Source organism: Haemaphysalis longicornis, unplaced genomic scaffold, assembly GCF_048455015.1.
Source record: "Haemaphysalis longicornis isolate Haplotype H1 unplaced genomic scaffold, Haemaphysalis longicornis Haplotype H1 scaffold_1, whole genome shotgun sequence".
NCBI lineage: Eukaryota > Metazoa > Arthropoda > Arachnida > Ixodida > Ixodidae > Haemaphysalis > Haemaphysalis longicornis.
In genome coordinates, this window is record NW_027526203.1 from 424,365,827 (window position 1) to 424,388,783 (window position 22,957).

The 22,957-nt window shown below is 48.7% G+C and overlaps 1 non-coding gene across 1 annotated transcript; it reads left to right on the plus strand.

The window, feature by feature from the left end:
- Nucleotides 1-6,874: 6,874 nt before the first annotated feature.
- Nucleotides 6,875-6,947, plus strand: Trnar-acg (transfer RNA arginine (anticodon ACG)). Its single transcript has one exon. It is a non-coding gene; the product is annotated as a tRNA-Arg (tRNA).
- The last annotated feature ends 16,010 nt before the right edge of the window (nucleotides 6,948-22,957 follow it).

A 22,957-nucleotide genomic window follows, 5' to 3' on the forward strand; every position in this document is an offset into this window, starting at 1 on the left:
TGTTTGATTGCCTTTTTTTTACCTTCCTATTCAGTTACCACTGTCAAAGAGTCTTTTTTGCAGAAGTGAAGGCCATTGCGGCCGGGCGACGCCGCACAAGCCCACCTGTAGGCTTTGGCGACCCCATTTTCTTCTGTACGAACTCCTTGATAATAAACGATGATTATTATTACTTCGATTTGACTGAATTTGCATGGAGAAAGCTTCGCTCTTTAGCCACCTTATTAAGAACGGGGCAGACTTAAGAAAAGACACGTTAAAGCTTGTGAAGACCCCCCTCCCCGCTGTTTCCTCAGTCTCCACATCTCAATTGCGAAGGTGGCCGACTGTTTTTGCCCAACAAAGGCAAAAATTGTAACCGGCGCGCGGTGTCGCTGCAGTAATGTTGGTGGGCTATAGACTATATTCTAGACTAGACTACACTAGGCTTTACAATATATATATATATATATATATATATATATAAAAAGAAGGTCTCCTTCACCCCGAGTAGTCCGAGTGGCGCTGGCTACCACCCCCAAGCGCAGGAAACAAAAACACCTGAACATAAATACCCCGGAAAGTGGAGGGGAAAATCGCCCCGCCGGTAGCGTAGTGGTTATCGCACCAGACCGGTATTCTGGAGGTCGTGGGTTCAGATCCCACCTGGCGGGAATTTTTTCTCCACTTTCTTTCTTTCTTTCCAAATTCTTTATCTGTTTCAATGACCTACCACATCTTCCCCTTTGCTTTCCGAGGTTTTCTTGACTGCCAACTCTTATTTTCTGTGTTATTTCAACGAGCCCCTCATTTCCTATTCTGATTCGCTACATGCATAGCGAGGGCCTCTGTTCTGGCAGTCTTGGTGCCATAGGAAACTTAAGAGGGTTCAACGGTGGTCGACCACTTTCGACATGTCGTAGACACTCGAGTCACGGCCCGGGGGTTAAAAAAGAAGGTCCCCTTCACCCCGAGTAGTCCGAGTGGCGCTGGCTACCACCCCCAAGAACAGGAAACAAAAATACTTAAACATATATACCCCAGAAAGTGAAGGGGAAAATCGCCCCGCCGGTAGCGTAGTGGTTATCGCACCAGACCGGTATTCTGGAGGTCGTGGGTTCGGATCCCACCTGGCGGGCATTTTTTCTTCACTTTCTTTCTTTCCAAATTCTTTATCTGTTTCAATGACCTACCACATCCTCCCATTTGCTTTCCGAGGTTTTCTTGACTGCCAACTCTTATTTTCTGTGTTATATATATATATATATATATATATATATATATATATATATATATATATATATATATATATATATATATATATATATATATATATCGCACCAGACCGGTATTCTGGAGGTCGTGGGTTCGGATCCCACCTGGCGGGCATTTTTTCTTCGCTTTCTTTCTTTCTTTCCAAATTCTTGATCTGTTTCAATGGCCTACCACAACCTCCCCTTTGCTTTCCGAGGTCTTCTTGACTGCCAATTTTTATTTCTGTGTTATTTCTACGAGTCCCTCATTTCCTATTCTGATTCGCTATATATATATATATATATATATATATATATATATATATATATATATATATATATATATATATATATATATATATATATATATATATATATATATATATGTAAGAGAAGAAAAACCTCGAACAAGGTAAAAGCACGATTGTGGCCTACGTTTCAGCAAAGAGAACTTGCTTTCCTCAGGGCAATCTCTCGCCTGGCAGGCGAGAGAGATAGATAGATAGATAGATATGGGGGTCATAGTACAACCAATGAGTATTGAGGGAAGTTTTTGATAGTTGTAAACTTAGGGTAGGCGTATTCATGCGCGTTTTGATGTTTTCTCTTACGGTATAGAGTCTAAAAATAAATGTTCTTTGCCAAGGGCTATGTTTTCCTCGTTGCACAAGTACTGTCTCTTCTTTCTCTCTGCATGCTTGTGCTGCCTACACATGGTTCCCAGCGGATCAGTTAGTTCCCATGTCACCGTCTTGAGTGAAAAGAGGAGCTCACAGAACCGAGAGCACCTACGTCAGCGCTGGATCTCATATACACAAGCGGATGTGAGACCAGTTAGGAAAGCGGCTGACGCCTGTTCAAGCAGTTAGCAAGTAGACAAGAGCAGAAACAAACAAGGTGTCGACAAGTCCTCGACATCCGCAAAAGCGAACGACCTGCTTATCGACAGGGACTGGTCAATGTAGAGTGGCGTGCTCAAATATTTGTCTTGTCGCGATTGCGCCCACGCGCTTGAGCTCGTGGTGCGCGGAGGCGCCAGGGTGACTCCCTTGTGTCACACCGAAAGCGCGTTGCCTGGCGCTCTTCCCAGCCGGGGTCCATTTTAGGGTTTCTATAAGCGTTGTCCAGTGCCCGTGTATTTGCATAGTCCAACAGCTCCGGAGTCAGATCAATAGGTTGCGCTAATGATCTAGCGAGGCATTCATTCATCAAGAGAGAGCGACGACGACAGCGCCAGCATCCTGCGGTCTGCTCCGGGGGGCGTGGCAGTCTCTACCGCAGCGGCTCCCCCTGTCGTTAATCAAGCGTGGCAGAGATTACAAACGCCGCACGGGCGACAGGCCGCCGGGTCTGGGATCCTTCCTCGCAGCGGCGGCCGACCGACCAGCTCGACCGGCCTGCTGTTGGGGAGGGCCTGCCGCATAGCGACCAGGACCCCGGCGGGCTCGGACCGCGCATCTCGGGCTCCTGCATATCAACCACGTGACACGTCCGTCCCTGGGCAGATGGGAACGCTGTTCGTGGGTTCTACGCGCATGTCAGCCGTTGTTCAGGATGCCTGTACGCGAGTACATGGGTTCGTCATCTTGAACGTACGTCGAGGGACCACGAAGAAATGTCTGTGCCTATAATGCTACCTTGGTTAACTGCACTTAACTGCACTCTTCTTTCTTAGCCACAGCAAGTTTGTCAGCAGAGGAAGGGGAAGTATACGCCTCCTGGACATGGCGTTTGTTCTTGCAAACAGCTACGCGCATAACGTACACTTGCTCGGTCAAAGGAATTTATCGTGTGCTCGTAGTTGCTTAGGGTGATCGCAATTTCATAATCACGAAGCTCACCGTCGTAGAACTACATAAAAAAAGCGTTTGTTCAAAGGGCTAAACTACTCCAGAACTTTCGCCAACTTGGAGTAACGTGAGATAAAAATAGTCGCTTCGTTATTTTTCGAACCTTTCTTATAGTTAAGTGACTACGAGGCATCTATAAACGAAAAAGTATGAAGTCTGCAAGGTCTAGATTAGCTTAAGTTGGTAAATCGACTGATAACTAAATAACACATGGCAGAAAACAAGGCGACAGGAAAACGTGACTTACACAGCCTCTTTCTTTTTAAATTCAATTTCCTGCCTTTCTTTCTGCAACAGTGTATTCGTATAACGCGTAATGCAGGAATTCACTTTGTGATGGGTTCCCCAACTTATGTGGAGGGGGAGGACTTCCAGCCCTCAAGGCCACCCGCCTGCGCACTTAATGTGGGATGCCCCCCCCCCCCCCCCCCCCCTCCCTTCTTCCACACACACGAAAAAGGCTAACAACTACCTACCACACTGCATCTGGGTCATTTTAACAAAAAGTTATTGATACGGTGTAGGTTTAGTTTATGTCCCTTCCACGTTCTCAGCTTTCCATAATTCTTCGCAGAACCCTTTGTATGTAGACTAAACAAAAGGATGGTCCCGCTGCTGGCTTCACAGAGAAGCCAGCGTTCAGCGAACAAGCATCTCGTAAGACGTTCTACTTTGTATCACGCCAGGAAGAGTACGACATATAAAAGTGATTTAGAGCCTCCTTAGCAGCGTGCGAGACTTGGTTCGCACCAGAAGGCTAAGGTGAACGCAACTTTCATCACGTACACTTCCCAGAATCTGGCCGCCGGGCGAAACCGCTTGCAGAATGAACGCTATAAATAACGGCTGCCCGACACCGCCAGCGCCCTACTCTCGGAGTGCACTGGGCCTTGGTACATGCACCCTCGACGACCCATTATTTCATCGCGCCACAAAGAGCGCAACTTGTTTCATGTCTGCCCCTCGCCCAGCCCCCGGCACTGTGCGCGGGTCTCACGCCGCCTGCTGGCTTGCCCGGGGGAACCGTCGGCCCACACATCACCGCGGTCGGCTCAAAGCCACCCTTTCTTCCTTCATGCGCAAGACAGCGGCGTAAATACGTGCTGCACCACTTCACACGGCCAGCGAGGGAGAATTCTTGACGCAGGCTTGTTGCTGGGCAGACGCGTAACATTCCGGGGTTCTCGCAACGCTAAGGAGCCTCTTTAAAAGGGTTAATACTTGTCGTATTACATACCCACCATTACCCGCCCAAGTAGACGAGAAATGCTATAGGCTGCTGCGTATGTCCCTCGCCTTGTGTGTAACGCCGCCCTCGTGATGCCAAGACAACTGAAATGTCCTTGCATCTGCTTTACCACAACGCTTCTAACCTATCAATAATTACGATAGTAGGGGTAAAGTGGAACAATCACAAGGCCCAGCACACGATTTGACCGAAAAAAATGTGCTCCGTGATGTTATATTACGCAGTGTAAGCATGACCTTCTGTATTGCATAACGTCACAGGGTAGTGGCCAATTTTTTAGTGTCAGTTACCCAAAAAGCGGCGGTTGATACTTAGCCCGATTAGTCCAACCATGTTGAAATTAATTATTATGGGCAAAGATTGATGTCCCTATTACAAATATAGGAATCAAGTTATTCCCCGAATAATTAATTTTAGCGTGGCTATTCTTATACAAATAAACATCAACCAGACAGGTTTTTAGGGTGCTAAGACTTTTACCTGACTTGGCTAGTATTTGTTAAAAGGAAAAACGCGTTAAGCCATGTATGGATGTAGTTTATTTAGCTTAGCGTTACAAAAATAATCAAAACGCAGCAACTCGACAAAAATATTAGTCATAACTCATTCCTGATTAGCGGTGTGAAGAGAGTAGCATTCTTCCTGTTGTGTGGCATATTTGGGTTGACAAACTGAATTCAATTCACTCATCCCTCCCACTCCACCTTCCTTTCCTTCCATCGCCGTCCCCTAACTCTGCCCTCTTAAATCTTACTCGGTTTCAGGGTCAAATCGACGCCCTATGGCGGAAAAACGGTAAGACATATGCCGACCACAAGAAATGTATGCGACGATCTTAAAGGAGCCATGAAGAGAAAGCTCAAGTTTGGTTCATTCAAAAGATTGCCTCGTTAGAATCATACTGACACCACTTTTAACGTAAACTTCGCTCAAATAAGCTACATAATTAGGAAAAAAGGGAATGGTTATGCGACCCACTAGCTCATTTCACGCAACAGAACCTATGATGTCATACGAGCCAGCTCTGCGATTGGCGGAGGGCGGCAAAAGCAAACGCAAATTTTTCAGAGCTTATAAGCTTGTCGAATGAGCTATTTGCGCTTAAATTTAAGGCACATTCTTTTGAAAGCCGTAAGAATGGTGGGAAAAACAGTGGAAGTCATGAAAGCACACGTGAACATTGAAGTACCGATGCGAACTGCTGTTAGTACTGCGCGCACTATGCTTGGTTTAGCTGCACAGGACGGCGAGGCTTTTGGGTTGTCTCAGACGACACTGGCCGATTGATGCAAGCAACGGTGTCTTACGTGACCATATTTGTCGAGTGAGCACTATGTTTCACGAAACGATTATTTTCTCCCCGAACAAAACCAAACCAGGTTTACATATGGTCAAAAACAAACCAAAGGCAGAAAATGGCTTGCCACGGTATGGTGGCGCCATCTAGGTTCGCTAACGGTAAACAAGCCTTCCCAACCGGCTGCAGAGCGGTCGGTTCCCGTGATGTCATTGCAGACCACGATAACGCACGATTTAGCGGGAAAATAAAAATTTTAACTTTAATTAATTAATTTCTCAGTGAATAAAGCATTGTTTGCATTCTGAAAAGCGCTGGGGGCACTATAAAACACGAAACTTTCGAATAACACAAACTTGTATTTTGTCTTCATGGCTTCTTCAAGCAGCTTTGTTCGATAGGCGTGCAAGCAATCTTGTTTTCGGTCGTTTGCCCCATTAAGAAAGTCCAAATGGATCTTGCGTTTGTGCATCAGACATACCCGCAGTGCTTCCAGACCCGAAGTAAACAGTGAAGACGTTGATCGGAAGTGGTGCAGGGTCCCTTTAATGTTAAATATCTTAGGCAACAATTTCGACAAACACATTCACTCCTTACATCAAGCCTGGAAGCATTTCGAAAGCTACGGTTGTCGTCAGCGCCCAGCGGCACTGCGTGATTTGCTCGGCCCGGCAGATACATCTTCTAGTTTCTGCTTTGCTTTTGTTGCGATTTGCTTAAAGTCACCATCGAATGCTCTTATTGCAGCAACTCAAAGGAAGCCGGCCAATATAGCTGCGGCATGCCTCGAGTGGCATCACTCGGACTCGCAAAATATGCCCCGACTGAGAAAGACGGAAAGAAATTCTTGAAAGAACTTGTTATTGCATGGGTATATAACATTTTCGTTGGGTAAAAGTCGTGGCCGCCTAGTGTAACTGCTGGAAGTGCTCGTTGACCACATTATAAAACCATTTCCGATTGCGAAAAATAAATGGAACACAGAACGACGGTTTCCCTGCACCAACCGCGGATTATCGCTCCAAAAAGCAGCATACATTCTTTTTTACAAAGCGTTATCCAATACCCAACTTCGGGTATGCTCATGAATGAGGCGTCACGAACAGGCTGCACAAATTTTCCGGGAAGCAGCTAGAGGCAAGCTAATAGAGCTTTCGCTCTAAGAGGCGGTCTGAAGCAACGAAACTTATTTTGTCAACTATTTCAAAATCATTTGTTTCTCTCAAACAGCCAGCGCAAACAAGTCGGGCCTGTGGCGCAACGGATAACGCGTCTGACTACGGATCAGAAGATTCCAGGTTCGAATCCTGGCAGGCTCGTTTTTCTTCTTTTTTTACGCGTACCTTCTTTTTTTTGTGTGTGTGTGGAGTAAACAAGATGGCATGCATCGTGCTATAAATTCTGCATTGTCCAGAAAATCAAAATAGTATCCCAGTATGCTCGGTCTGAAGCTGCCTTAGTAGCACTGGCCTGGCTCTGATGCACCGAATGTATCCGGAGGAGTACCCGACCGACAAGTGCCAGCTATGCTGCAAGGAGACTGCACACCAGAAGCACATCTCGTGGGACTGTGTCAGGAACTCTGTGGAAGCGACGTCAAGAACGATCCCGCCACGGCTTGCAGAAGCCGCAAGGAGCTACACCTACGAAAATCAACACTGCCTTCCAGCTGGTCCTGCAAACGCTCGAAAGGCATGAGACTCGCGAGACGGCAACGGCGAGCTCACGTCTCGGCTCAGTAGCCACAAGGACGACGCCGAGTCCCGCGGTGCGGCGCCTAAAAACGTCGTTCTGCCGGCTTAAATAAAGTTTGTTCAATCCAATCCAATCCCAGTACGCTCTTTGTACGCGCCATCTTCAAAATTAAAACCTGTATGTAAGCTTACGTGTGAACTCAACCTGAGACGAGCAGAAACTGCGACGGGCCAGAAGTCGGGCCTGTGGCGCGAAGCATAACGCGTCTCTCTACGGATCAGAAGATTCCAGGTTCGAATCCTGACAGGCTCGCTGTCTCTATTTTTTTTGGCGTACCTTCTATTATTTTTGCGGAGTAAACAAGATGGCATGCAGCGTGTTATAAATTAGGAATTGTCCAGAAAATCAAAATAGTATCCCAGTATGCTGTTTGTACGCGCCATCTTCCAAATCCAAATCTCCATGTAAGCTTACGTGTGAACTCAAGCTGAGACGAGCAGAAACTGCGACGCAGGAAAAGAATTGACGCCAAATTTCATTAATTTGGGCCATAGGGAGAAGAAGTTTCTTTCAGGTAGCATGCATAGAAGTTTTTTGAAGCGAAAGCTATCAATGGTTATTAGATGGGGTATTTTACCTCGGCGTGGGGCTTACGCCCACCCTGGGAGCCTCGTCCTGTGTCTGCCGTCGGTATTATGGCTGTTGCGGGGTCAATCCCAGATGTGAAAAACAAGATGGTTTTGCTACTACGGAGGTTTGGGGATCCCGCCCAGGCTCCTCTGCTTGTTGCGCGGTCTGCGAGTACACCTCACTTCAGTACGCTTCAGGGTGCGCACAGAAGATTCAGACTACGGGCAGAGATGTCTTATAAAGCGTTGTCTATAATACGCCATTGCAGGTCAGTGGACATGTATCCCTTTACTCTCCAGCAACTGCCGGGTATGCATTAGGGTTTAGGATCTTAGGCCAAACGTTTCGCTTTGAAGTCTTACGATGTCAACCGGTAGTTGAAGCTTGAAGTGCAATGAGTACAATGAATGATTTTTTCTATGGGTACCGGCCGATAACATTATACCTCAAAGCGTGACGTTAGGCCTAACGGCAACTTTTTAGGCTTAACGTTAGACAATCTTAACGTAGACCCTATAACGACATACCTTGGAACTTTGATGATGATGATGGTTGGTGTTTAATGGCGCAGGGCCAACGAGGCAAAGAGCGTCAGAGAAGTTAATGGTTGAAGAGAAGTGATTATCACAACAAGGTAGGTATAAAAACGTGTAAACCGGACATAGTAAAATCGATTAAAGATAATGGTGATGGCTGGTGTATAGGGCCAGATTTGATTACACATGATAGGAAATGAGGTTTAAAAACTTTATATCTGACAAATACTTAAAAACACCTTTGACAGGGACCATGGCATCGTCACCCAAAAACAACGATAGGTGGAGCGGAACGTTTTGTCTGTAGAGTTGGGGAAAGTGTTTGTGCCGTGTTGTGTCAAGTGCCTTGCATTGAATGAGTATGTGGACTACGGATAGGGCCTCTCCACACCTGCTGCACAGGGGTCTTGAAGATCCCGTGAGCAAATACGAGTAAGTTACATGTGTGTGCCTTATCCGTAGCCTAGCCAAAGCGACTTCTGCGTATCTGTAGCGTGTGTCGGTGGTGTATGGTCTCAAGTGTGGTTTAATTACGGGTTGTCTATCTGTTCACTCCAGTCTGCTTACCATGTTTTAAGAAGTTGTTGTTTAATGTGCGGCTTCATGTTAGTGTACGGTATACTGTTGTTATGTCAACTGTGCCTTGTAGTGCAGCACCGGCAGCCATTTCATCCGCAACCTAATTTCCGACGATCCCACAGTGGCCTGGAACCCTGCATATAGTTATATCAAGGTTTGCGGTACATGCGGATAGAATAGCCTTAAAGTAAGATTAACTACATAGTTTTTAGACTGTTTGTTAGAAGACAGCGCACGTACAACGCTGATGGAGTCCGTGTATACGATGGACTTTGGAATTTTGTGTTGGACAATGTGATCTAAAACCATTAAGATGCCGTATGCTTCAGCCGTAAAAATACTGTTCTGGACATTCATCGTTTGACAGACACGAAAGTTCTGTCCCTGCGCAGCAAAAGACACAGCGGCGGCAGTCTTTGACGCATCACTATAAAATTCTGCACATCCGTATTTTTCCTGTAAAAACAAGAAATGCTGCAGAATCGCAATTATTGGTGCCCTGTTCTTATCAAGCTGCGTAAAAGACAGGTCACAGAACCCAGGGCGCAGATTCCATGGTGGTATAAAATCAGTGATGGGTGTCTTGTGAATGTCTAAAAAGGGAACCTTGAGCTCATAGTCTTCTTTTCTTACCCTTATATAGTGAAAAAGGCACAGAGATGGAAGGACGATTTAAAAACAGTTGTTGTGAGGATGTAGTATTAATGGTGGAATTAAAAGGGTGGTTAATCAGGGACATGATTTTAGAGGCATACAACAAGTCCATGTAAATCCTCTGGTGATATAGGGACCATTTATCACACTCGGCGTAGAGGCTCTGGACTGGGCTAGTACGAAAAGCGCCACACGCAAGGCGAAGCCCCAGATGCAGCACTGGGTCGAGCATTTTTAGTGCCGTTTTTGTTGCAGACCCACAAACGACATTTCCATAGTCCAATCGAGACCCCACTAGGCTGGTGAAAACAAGAGGAGTTACTTGTCCGTTCCATAGGACTGGTGTGACAAGATTTTAAGAATGTTGATAACCTTTAGACATTTATGTTTCAGTTGTTTAATGTGAGAGATGAACGTAAGTTTTTCATCCAACACCACACCTAAAAATGTGTGTTCTCCTCGCAGGAATCGAAACGCCATTAAGGGTAATGTCTGGGTCCGGATGGATCCCACGCTTTCTGGAGAAGACAACACAGGTGCTTTTTTGGGGTTAAGTTTAAAACCGTTCTTGTCTGCCCAGCTGGCAAGTTTTTTGACACCGAGCTGGACTTGACGCTCACAGATGGACATATTGAATGATTTAAAAGATACCTGGACGTCGTGTACATACATTGAATAAGAAATTGTAGGTTGCAATGCATTCCCAAGGGAGTTCGTCTTAACTACGAACAGAGTGCAGCTTAGAACTCCATCTTGCGGAACGCCGTTTTCTTGCACATGAACCCTTGAGAGTGCGCTACCAACTCTCCCACGAAATGTTCTTTCGGACAAATAACTAGCAGGAGTGTTCATCATGTTGCCTGAGACACCAAATGACTTCAGGTCACTGAGGATCCCGTAGCGCCAGGCGGTGTCATAGGCCTTCTCAAGGTCAAAAAACACCGCTGCGCAAAAATGTTTATGAATAAACGCATCCTTTATATAAGACTCGAGCACGACGAGTATCGTTAGTGGATCGCCCTGCCCTGAAGCCTGCCTGGTAGCTCTCGAGAAGACCATTGTGCTCAAGAAAGTACACGAACCTCCTGTTTATCATCTTCTCGAGGAGCTTGCACAGGCAGCTCAAAGCAATGGGCCGGTAACTGGCAGAAGAGGAAGGGTCCTTCCCTTCTTTCAGGAAAGCCACTACTATGGCCTCCCTCCAAGAGCGTGGAATGTGCTCCGAAAGCCATACTTTATTGTATAGATGTAGAAGTGTTTCAAGGGTGTCTGAGTGTAGGTGTTCTATCATGGCGTATGTGATTTTGTCTGCACCTGGAGCTGAAGGCTTACATGTGGTCAGGGCTGCCTTCAGCTCATGAATTGAAAAAGGAGAATTGTAGGAAATTGGCGACTTGTTGCTATCACGCAGGGACTTCTTTTCCGCAGATGTTTTGTTTCATGAAAGTGTTTGTGTAGTGTGCTGAACTGGACACTTGTTCGAAGTGTTGTGCGAGTGTGTTAGCCTGGTCTTCGAGTGTGTCCCCTGTTGTGCTAACCAGGGGCAGGCTGTGTGTCTGTTGTCCTTTGAGCTTACGTTTATGTGTCCAAACTTTGTGTGTGTCCGTGTATGAATTAATGGATGCCAAGAAGGTGCGCCAACTCTCTCGTTTTGCCTCACGGCGCACACGTTTTCCTAACGCCTTGGCCCGTTTGAACAAAAGGAGTTTACCCGACGTGGGGTACCGACGGAGGATACCCCACGCCTTGTTCTGGGCCTCTCGCACTCGCCTACAGTCCACATTCCACCACGGCCTCCTCTGGTTGCGCGGGGCACCAGAGGCGTGGTGAATGGACTTTTCGGCGGCGTCGAGGATGTGCGCCGTAAGGAGTTGGGTAGCTTCTTCAACGTGTAGGTGTCCAATGGACGTGTGGTGTAGTTTGGATGTCTCTGTAAATGTATTCCAGTTAGTTCTTGCTTCATTGACCCTGTTCTGGGAAGATGGACTGCGTCGGCATTTACCTATATATGTTAGTGAGGTGGGGAAGTGGTCACTCCCGTATGGGTCAGTGCCCACACCCCACTCGAGAAGAGGAAAGAGAACTGCTGGTCCAACAGCCAAGTCAAGAAATGAGTACATGTTGTGTGCTACGTTATGGTATGTAGGCTGTTTCTTGTTGAAGAGGCATGCTCCCGACGATGTTAAAAACTTCTCTATCAGGCAACCTCGGGCATCCGTGCGAGAAGATCCCCAATGAGAATTGTGGGCATTAAGGTCGCCTGCGAGAATGTATGGTTCGGGCAGCTGGTCAAACAGCGACTCGAAGTCGGAGCTCGAAAGTGCAAGATCGGGAGGAATGTATATGGAGCATACCGTTATCAACCTATTAAATATTATTGTGCGGATTGCTACGGCCTCAAGGACAGTGTACAGAGTGACAGGGTGGCATGCTAAGGATTTCCGGGTGATTATGGCCACACCACCAGAAGAGTGTGTGCAGCCATCCCTGTCCTTTCTGTATACCAGGTAAATATTCAAGAAATTTGTGTGTTTAAAATTCAAATGTGTTTCTTGGACACACATTACACCTGGCTGATTAGCATGCAGAATCTCGTACACGTCGTCAAGATTATACAGAGGGCCTCTGCAGTTCCACTGAACAATATTTTCTCTTCCCATTATTAAGTGTTCAGAGCTACTGGAGTGCGACTATTTATGTAAGGTGTTTCGGGGATTGCACACTTGGAAGGGTTCTTTTTTGCCTTCTCTCGAGGTTTGGATGAAGGGACCCGCTCCTTCCGCTGCAAAGAAGACAGGAAAGGTCCCACATCCATCTCGTCGCCAGATTTGTGGGGAGTAGCCGGCAGACCGGACCCCTTGGACTTGGCCCCCTTCCCGGTGCCCTTCGTTGGAGCCGCTACCGCCGAGGGCGTCAGGAGCACCCCGGGTGGCAGAGGCGCTGCGGCGGGGGTGGGAACTGCCGCGGGTGCCTCCGTCTTCATCTCCTCCGTGGCCTCGCGTGTGCTTTGGGCGGGTGGAGAGGAAGCAGTGGATGCAGCGGCATCCCCAACAGACGTGGTTGCCACCACAGCCGCTGCTGGCTGAGCGAGCGGTGCAGAGGCGGGTTGGGCTGCCCGGGGCAACCCTGGGGGGTGCGGGGGCGGGACCAAGCCCGACTCGCAGTACTGGGTCCCCGCAGAAACCAGACGCCGCTCCGCCCCCCGGCCAGCCGCGTCGGCGTACCTCACCAGGGGGAAAGAGGCGAACCTCTTTCGCGCCTCTGAGAAGGTGATGATCTAGTTAACTATTAAGGCAATGATTTTTTTTCCTGCTTGAACTTTTCACAACTGCTAGAATAGGCAGCGTGCGGTCCCTGACAGTTCGCACACGTGAAGCTGTCGGATGCACAATTGTCGGTTAGGGGATCACGTGCTGCACATTTTGCGCACGTCAGTTTACCACGGCAAGAGGTTGTGCCGTGCCCAAACCACTGACACTTGAAGCAGCGGCGTGGGTTTGGCACGAAGGGTCAGATCGGACATCTCATGAAACCTGCGTTGACCGACTCGGGAAGTGTTGAGCGGTCAAACGTCAAGATTATGTGCTTTATTGGTATTATTTGATCATTTCGGCGTATGGTGATTCGCCTCACTGCTGTCACGCCGTGATATCGAAGGCCCTCGAGCACATCTGCTTCGGTCTCATTTATTATATCCCGATCAGAGATCACGCCCTGGCAGCTATTGAGGCTGCGATGGGGCGTGATCTTGATGTCAACATCGACCATGCGCGTTTGCTTGAGGAGGTTAGAGGTTTGTTCTTTTTTTTCTACTTCAATCAAAACTTCTCGCGTTGTGAGTTTCTTAGTCTTGTACAACTTCCCGATAAGGCTTTCGAGAAACTTGGAAATCAGAAAGACAGACTGGGAGGTGATGTATTTTGACTTATCCAGGGATTCCATTATCAAAAAGCGCGAAATTATCAGACTATGGAAGAGAGATAGAAGGCAAAGAAGGAAAAGAATCTTCGGTGCGGCCCCTTTTCACGGACCGATCACGTTTGGGGGGGGGGGGGGGGGTTGAAAATACCATATGCTATAGTATAAAAGCAGGGGACGAGGGCGCTTCCTTCGCTCGGGTGACCCTGATACTGAGAGAGGCCCCGGAGCTCCCTGCCTGGTAAAGGGGTATTCACACGACGGAGCGTTTCAGCGGAGAAATCCGAGGGAGGTCGTGACGTCACCGCAGGCGGACCTCCGCTCGGCTAGCTCCTTTGCTCACACGGAGGATGCGACTTTCGGACGGACATCACTGTTTGCAGCTGCCTATCTCGAAAGCATAGCTGCCGTAGCACCGCCGATTCCGCGACGGCGGCAATTTCTGTTAAGCGCATACGTACTGATCTTGTCAACCGACCAAAAATTGGTCGTCGACGCGATGCAGGTGCTGCCGCGCGGAGAGAACGGCGCGCGACGTAGTAGCAGCCGACCGGCCCACCTACAGGCCCAACGTTTTTAGAACAATTCAGTTTCACAGCTTCCCATAGGCGCCCACTATCCGGCGCGGCCGCATAGCGTGTCGCGGGCGCTAGGGGCGCTGTAGGCATGCTTTGCTCCGCACTCCGCGCGTCGTCTGCTACACTGGAGGAAACGCGGTGCGGCGCGACCGTGTTACCGCTCGCATTTCAAAGCGTTTCGCTTTGCTAGCGGAACAGTTCGTGCCAAAGCAGCAGTTTCTTCGTATACATGCATTTCATTGTTGCTGCGCCCGTTTTCATCTGGTGGAATTACGTGTCTGGGCTACATCTATAGCTACCGTCGCCAGTACATTCTTATGTGGGCATAGGCGGCCTCGCGCGAGCATAACTGTAAAAAAAAAAAAAAAAAACCCTTCAAAGAAAACGTAGCTACAGTAAAACTTTTTAAAAGCACAGTGCTCCTTTCTGATGCCACATAGTCATGCGCCGTTTACCGAACAGACTCGTCAATCCGATTTCGGTGTTTTTTCCTTTCCCATTCCCGTGAATCTTATTTGAAGATAACATGATGAGAATAATAATACTGAGAAAGTAAAAATGGCAAATACAGAAGGAACATATATTTTCTTGCACATCCAGAATAGTATTGCATCGTTCCCTGGGCAAGAAAGGCAGCTCAAAGCAGCTTAGTTTTTTTTCCTGCATTTTGAACTTTTTCTGTGACAAGCAGTTCACGGTTCTTCTTTCGAGAGAAGAAGTGCATGCGCATCAAACAGTAGCATTTGATTATCTTTGCGGTGAGGAATTCATGGTGCTCATTACAACCAATTACAGGCAGGGCAGTCGCATGAAGCCTGTCTAATACCACCCAGAAAATATCCCCGAACACTGCCGACGTTTCAAGCGTATCGTGCACAACCTCATCTACTTCCTTAATTAATGCGTACAGCCGAAATGAGGCCTCTCGAAGGCATTCTGGCTTGAATGACCTCAACTCAGTCAGGCGCCTCTGGTTGAGCTGTGTTTCCTCGGAGTTGAACTGATCGGGAGCGGTTGTTTCCCGAACCATCACTCACAATAGAAATGACTGTAGCATTATGCTTGTGAAGGCGCACCACTGCTTCCAGGACTAGTTCCGCCAGAATTTTGCCAGGAGCAGCACCTTTTGTCGCGAACGCTGCAATTGCCTGGACCCAGGATTCAAACAGAGGAACAAACATCAATACTAGTGCATGGTCGGCTAGCTGATTGGGTCCTTCATTCGTGACGCCTCCATAACCAACAAATCCATCCATCTTGTAGCTGCATTTGTTGAAGTCATATGCCTGGCGCAACTTGATCTCGTCTAAGGTCAAAAACCCCAACCTTTGCTCATCTGCTTTTCTATGGAACTGCTTCTGTATGGCTTCCAGACAAATGGGGTTGAAGCCGTACTTGCACGGCAAGCCTTTCAAAATTTGTGTCAAGCAGCTAAGAGAAGGAAGGGGCAACATTTTCATCTCGCTAATCATCTTGTATGCCCGTGGACTTGTAATTCTCAGGATCAAGCAGTTCAAAATCCACTCAGAATTATACCGCATGCCACACGGAGCTTTTGCTTTGAGTGACTTCAGTGCTGTCAGGAATGCCAGGCGTTGCAAGTGAGGAAGGCTACTTAAAGCTTCTTCTATTCCTTGGTAAGAAGCCTTCGCGAGCTCCTGTTTGAGCAGTGTGATTTCTTGCTTCCCCTTCTCCCTTGCAGCTGCAGCTCGGAAAACTTTTTTGGTCAAGTTTCGCATTTTTTTGCTTTTGTTCACCGCTGCCTTCATTGGCTTTCTTGCTCGCATTTGCCTTTGAAGGCGTAGGAACCGAGCACACACAGGTCGGGTTGTGAGGACAGAACACTGCTTGTGATGGACATTTTCTAATTTTCCTGTCACACCAGTGTGAGCTACCTGAATGCCTGAACAGATTTTCAAGCTGTCTGTCTCATTGAGCAGGTGCTCGACGCTAGCAGTGCTGTCTACAGTCTTATGCAGTTGCTTGTGCATCTTGTTGTAGCAGTTCACAACACAGCTACCATCATTTTTCACAATAACGGTCTTGCTCACTTTAAGCTCCCCTGCCACAAGTCGCCTGCCGAAAAAAACACCGCAGGTTTGCCCAGAACATTCATCGACGATGAGTTCAAGCTTCCAGTCCCTACTAGGTAACGGCACTGTCACCAGTTCATTCAGACAAACACCGGAGGAGTTAGTTGCTGAGGTGCTAGGTGGCGGCGTGATGCCCTCTGCTCCGAGCGCATCGCCTAAGGACAAAGAGGTCTCTCCACACGAGCCACTCGAACAAGACGCACTTTCCGCCGATGCTTCAAAGCCGATTTCGTGCCGCTTTTTCGGTGATTTTCGCGTGCATGTCGTCGTTCTTGGCTTAGATATGCACTCCGGCAAGCCAGGAAAGAGACGCGGCAACGCTCCTGGCACTAACTTCCAGTTACCACGGGGAATTAAAACCTCCTGGCCCTTTACAACATGCTTGAAATACTTTACAGTGTCTTGCTCTTCGAAATGTCTCTCACATACCTTGGATTTTTGAGTAAGGCGCCTGTCCTTGCGGTGCAGCATTTGTTCCCATTGTTTCGGGTTCGATTCCCGGCCGCGGCGGCAGCTTTTCTGATGGAGGCGAAAAGCAAAAACGCCCGTGTGTACGAGATTTCGGCGCACTATAAAGATCCCCAGGTGGTCAAAATTAATCCGGAGCCCTCCACTACGGCGCGCCTCATCGCCTGTGTTGCGTCGGCGCGTTAAACCCTACAATCAATCAATCAATCAATTGTTCCCATTGTTTAAACTCTGTGGCCTTACGTGGTGGGGTAAAAAAATGATGATTTGCGGCGTCAATTCTGTAGCCACTCGTACATCCCGGCGCAAAACACGAAGGCATTTCCACTACACAAAAGCAAACATTCGGAAACCGGATAATTCAGGCGCACGAGTGGGGAACGAAATCGCTTCGAACGACGCGCGCCCGCCAAAGCGCGCGCCTGTCCGCGCGCCCATGAAGGAGCAGGTGAAGAAAAGCGTGACTGCAGCGCCACTAGTTCGCGTGACCGCCACCACGGCCGCCTCGGGAGCGGAGCTGTGAAACTGAATTGTTCTAAAAACGTTGTACAGGCCCGCATACTGATGTTAGGCTTAACACTGCGGCGAATATTCGATCGCCGCTCTGGCAAGCGGCTCAGGTGACGATTTTTAAAGCAACTTTCCATCACATCATTACCCCATTTCTCGTATACGCAGCTTTGTTTGCGCCTTGGGGAGCAATAACAAGCTGTCGCTCGAGCTACCGGCGCCGGCCTGCGCCACTTCGCAGCCGCGGCCGCCGCTCGCCAAGCGCCCGTGCTGGTGGTATACGCGGCTCCCTCAGTGCGCCTGTCATGTGCGCCACGCATTTTCGCGTCCAATGTATTAAGAAGCGATAAAAATAAAGTGCCTGCAACCGCTCTAGAACTTCAGTCGCGGCCAGCTGCCCGACGAGCAGACGAAATCCCGCCGCCTCCGCCGCGGAGCGTCGGAGGGTTTGTAGCTCGCGAGCAGAAGCTCCGATCTCCCATCGGAGGCGGTGCGCCGGAGAGAAACCGTGACGTAGGGGTCACGTGGTGCGCACTCCTAGGAGCGAAACGGCGGATTTCCCTCTCGTGTGAATACCCCTTAAAGGAGCCATGAAGAGAAAATACAAGTTGGTTTATTAGAAAGACTGCTTAGTCCCGATAACAATGATACCAATATTATCGCAATCTTCGAAAAAATAACGGAGATATTAACGAAAACGTGTGAAGCCGTGGCGACCCCCTAGCCAATTTCCCGCAACTTTTCTATGACGTCACGGAACCTTGTTTGTGCGATTGGCGCCCCAGTAACTGACCTGTCGCGACGACACATGACTGGACGTCTGTAATGGGGCCTGTAGTTCCATTTTACCGCATCACTTGAATGCTAACGTGCAGTTAACGCACTGAAAATTATGTTTTATTGTTGGACCGTATGACGTCAATCTCGCTCATAACACGTCACTGTGGCGCAAAATTTGAAAGTTATTAAATACTTCTTGCTTTTTTTTCGTTAAAAAAACATCTTTTGGGGCTGCAATGGAGCTGAGTGAGATACTGTATCCTAGTTCTTTCAAATTAAACCAAGTTGTATTTTCTCTTCATGGCTCCTTTAAGGAGGAGGAGGAGGCGGAGGAATAGAAGATGTAGAAGCCACCCAACGTACCGTCCACGTTCTTTTATTTCGCCACCTCGAAGAGCCCAACGCTTATCCTAATTCCACCACCGAGGAAGAATTCAACAACAACAACAACAACAACAACAGCAGCAACAACAGCAACAACAGCAACAACAACATGAAGAGAAAATGCAAGTTGGTTTTATTCGAAAGATTTCGTGTTTTATAGTGCCCCCAGAGCTTGTCCGGATACAAACGGTGCTTTATTCACTGAGAAATTAAACAATCTAGGTTAAAATTTTGATTTTCCCGCTCAATCGTGCGTTTTCGTGGTCCCAAGTGACATCACTGGAACCGACCGCTCTGAAGCCTAGAGTACCTTCATTCACGCATCCGCCGTACAGGGTAGAGACACGTATACGCTGGCGCCGCCATTTTTGGTTGCTCGCTCGCCGCCGAAGCAAGTCATTGTGTCAAAACCGCGCTAAAATTATCGTCGCAACGCGGTTTACTGAAGAAGTTTGAATCATATTGTCTGTTTCGCGTTGCTAGGTCTCGTGGGAAACGAAAAGAATAACGCGTTGAGCCCGTTGGCCCAATTGCGGCGGCACGGGACCGTTCAAAGGTTGTCTCCACCCTGTACAGCGGTGTTGGTTTGTTCCCGCGTTTCTTTACGTTCCGTAACCTAGATGGCGCCACCATACCGTGGCAAGCGTTTGGTTTGTTTTTGCCCGCATTTAAACCTGGCTTGTTTTTGTTCTGGGAGAAAATATTCGTTCCCTGAAACAGTGCTCGTTCGACAAATGGGGTCACGTAAGACGCCGTTGCTTGCGTCAATCGGCCAGTGTCGTCTGAGACAACCCCAAGCCCCGTAGGGCTGTGCAGCTAAAACCAAGCATGCTGTGCGCAGTACGAACAGCAGAACGCATCAGCACTTCTATGTTTACATGTGCTTTCGTAACTTCCACTGTTTGTCCCATCATTCTTATTGCTTTGTAAAGAATGTGCCCTAAATTTAAGCGCAAATCGCTCGTTCGTCTAGTTTGTAAGTTCTACCTAATTTGCGTCTGCTTCTGCCAGCCTCCGCCAATCGCAGAGCTTAGCTCATGTGACGACATAGGTTCTGTTGCGGGAAATGAGCTGGTGGGTCGCATGACCATTCCCGTTTTTCCTAATTATGTAGCTTATTTGAGCGAAGTTTACGTTAAAAATGGTGTCAGTATGATTCTAACGAGACAATCTTTTGAATGAACCAAACTTGTGTTTTCTCTTCATGGCTCTTAAACAGACAGGGAGCCCATCCGCCGGAGCTTGACTTGGGCTCCGACGGCCACCTTTTGTGGTTTCCCACCCTCCACCTATAAACACATCGCCACGGTTGAATACAGCTTATGTTTGGGGGTTCGGGGTCCGCGGTGTCGTCAATACCGCCACCAAGATTACTCAAGGTGCCCCGTGCGGGGTACCTTGGAACGTCATGCTCATTGTACGTCGAGGTATGGGCGTTAGGCCTTTAAGCGTGACGTTAGGCCTAACGACTGGCCGTAGCATACCTGCGACGCCTCCTGCCTTTGCTCTTCGCCAACCTTTGCTTAAGCGAGTTATAGGCGTAAAAATAGAGCAGGCTTCACAACAGGGCTTCACGAATTTGACGCGAACTGCCACAGTTAGGCTAACGGTTCTTTCGCACTAAAATGGGCTTCGAGTGACCTTTGAAAACAGCAGCTTTTAACTTGAAGGCCGTTCAGCTGCAATGTTTGCTTAGAGCAGGGTTCGGCAACCTGCGGCCCGCAGGCCGCAAGCTGCCCGCGGGGCAGTATTATGCTGCCCACAGCACGTACTCGTCAGAGCCCCCTCTCCCCCGGTCACTTCATATATCTAAAGGCCGACACACCAGTTATCACCTCAAATAGGGTTACACGGGAGACAAGAACAGATAATTGATTGCTTCCATTTGGCATCATCCCCCATCTTCACCCTTAGCCAGAGTATTGCCCATTATCGTCAAATATCATTGTCAATTCACATATTTTTTTCCTACAAAGCCCCCCCCCCCCCCCCCCCCCCTCCAGCCGATTTGCCGACCGGCTCTCCGCAGTGTCGGCTTCATGCAACTCTATCCTCCATCTCAAAGAAAGCCTACCTCTGGCCTAGGGCATGTGCGTAGAAACAAAGCAAGAGGACTGCAAAGGGTGAAAATTATTCCAAGCGCCCTTGCAAGTACAGATTGCAACAAAAAGGTGGCAGGTTGGTCATTGTCGGCGCGTTTATACCCCACCGGCCCTTCCACGCACAACTCTGAAATTAAAATGGGGCCCCCTAGACCCCGAAAATTTTGCATTGAAGAATGTACTGTTATATATCTGTCTCCAGGCATGTGAATCAATGTGATTTTTAAAAATACGACGGAAAGTGCGAAGCATTTAGCCCTTGGCGTTTGACAAGGAATGACGCAACATCAGAAACAGCCCGTCATAATGTACACGTATATGCTGTGTCTGATCGCGTATGTGTGTAGAGGGTGCTTTTTTTTACTGCATGATTATATCAGCAGCGCTAGGACGGTGACGCATCCAACAAATTGTTGATTACAATCCTGCAGGTGAAGTTCGGGCTCCATGATTTAAAAAAAAAAATGCCACGAAATGCTGCGTGAAACGTCCTGTTACGCAGCAGGCGCAAGACGTAGTACCTCGGAATTTTCTCATACGATGTATCAAGCAGCACGTTTCAGTTTGTTTTGTGCCAGCTGTAAGCCCCGTGTAGGCACTGAAGGGAATCTCCTGGCCCGTGGGGTGACGAATGAAAACAGCGGAGCGGGAGAGCCAAGACGCGCAAGCGGGCTCGTCGACCGCGCCGCAGTGGACCCCGGGCAGCGCGCATCGCGAGCGGAGGAAGCGCTGCAGAGCCGAGCCGAGCGCGCGCACCGCGGTGGCCGTGCCTACCTGTCGGCGCGGCGGGGCGCTGAGCAAACAGCTCGCGGCCCGGGACAGACCCCCTGCGAGAGCGCGTCCGATCGGCTGCCGCCTGGCCCGCGTGCCAGCGAGATGGCCCCTGTAATTGAAATATGACAAGGTAGCAATATTAATGGCCTACCGCCCAGGAAGCAGTCGATTCTCGCGTCTTTGAGAAATGAAACTGCCCCGACCGACGTATGCCCCGCCGCCTTTAATTCTCCTTTTTGGTTACCTGCAACGCCAGCCCCGGGCGGCTGCTCCCCGAAGGTGGCGAAAAACAGGGGGGCCTGAGTGGCAGGGACTACATCTTCCCCGGATGCAGATTAACGAGCTGGGCCGAACATGCGCGCGAACAAGCGCTCCCATACGCGTCGAACGCCACCCGAGACTCGCCACTTGCGCTCGGCCAATCCAGCGCTTACAACTGTTTGTTTTTCGCGGCCCCATAAATATCTCCGCCGGCTTTATAGTGTAGTATAGCGTGGGCTAATGACAAGGAGGCGCTTTTTTTCTCCGCTCTTCTGTTTCGCGAAAGGCACTTGAAAGCGCGAAACAAGCTCAATGAAAGCATGCGGCTCTCGGCAAAGTTTCTCTGTGTCCCAGCAGCTGGTCGCACGTGCATTAGCTGCCGTGGCGCCCATCTTGTAAAGTGAAAGGCACAAGTGGCGGGTGCAGTGGCAGCGCCTCCGTGTCTGCCCCCAAGAGAGAAAGCAATGCGCGAGGACGCCGCTACGGAGGCATTTCCTGCCGCGCGTGGCTGCCGCAGTCTCGTTACACGGAGACAAAACTGTCGTCTTTGATTTATACGACCGGTCCTTTCCATCGCACCTTCAATCGTCGCGCAGACACGCCCAGCAACAGAGATACATTTGGTGCGTAGGAAGTTTCAACAAGCTGGCCTGCACAGCAGACATCAGGGAACGGAACTGTCCTCGGCTCTTCGCTTTCGATTCCCCTGCCCGTTTGTTTCGTACACCTACACGTATAAGTCTCTGCGTTTTCCGCCTCTGTACAAAACGACGTCGCGGGGAAAGTTTCTCGCCGTCCACGCTGTATGTGGTAGTAATTATTTATTAATTGAAATAAACACAAGTGATCCTGGCATGGCGTAGGCAAAGGCTGTAGGAGAATGTAGTACACCTCAGAAATTCACAAGTTCGCAAAGAAGACTGCAGCATAAAAGACTAATCTCTGTGAAGTCAGTGAACTCTATCGTCTATAGTGTCGTAACACTGGCCACACCTCTTTACCCTCTATTCTTACCTTCCCCTTCTTTTACGGTTCTCTTTTTTTTTCATTGTTCCCCTTCCCCACGATGGATAGCAAACTAGGCCACAGCCTGATTGACATTCCTGCCTTTCCTTTACCTTTATTCCTTCCTTCTTTCACAACTTCACATAAAAGGTCATAGACCACGCTGTATGAACGCTACGTCCTGTCCCTGAAGTACTTATTTGCCCCTGTTTACTACTACTACTAGAGCTACAAAATGAGTAGCGTCGGGTTTATTTTTTGCAGAGGGTCAGAAACCAAACGTTTGGTCCCTAAAAAATCCTAACATCAATCGAGGGAGAGAGAGAAAGCTTTAATGAATACTTAAGAGGTTCCCCACGAAC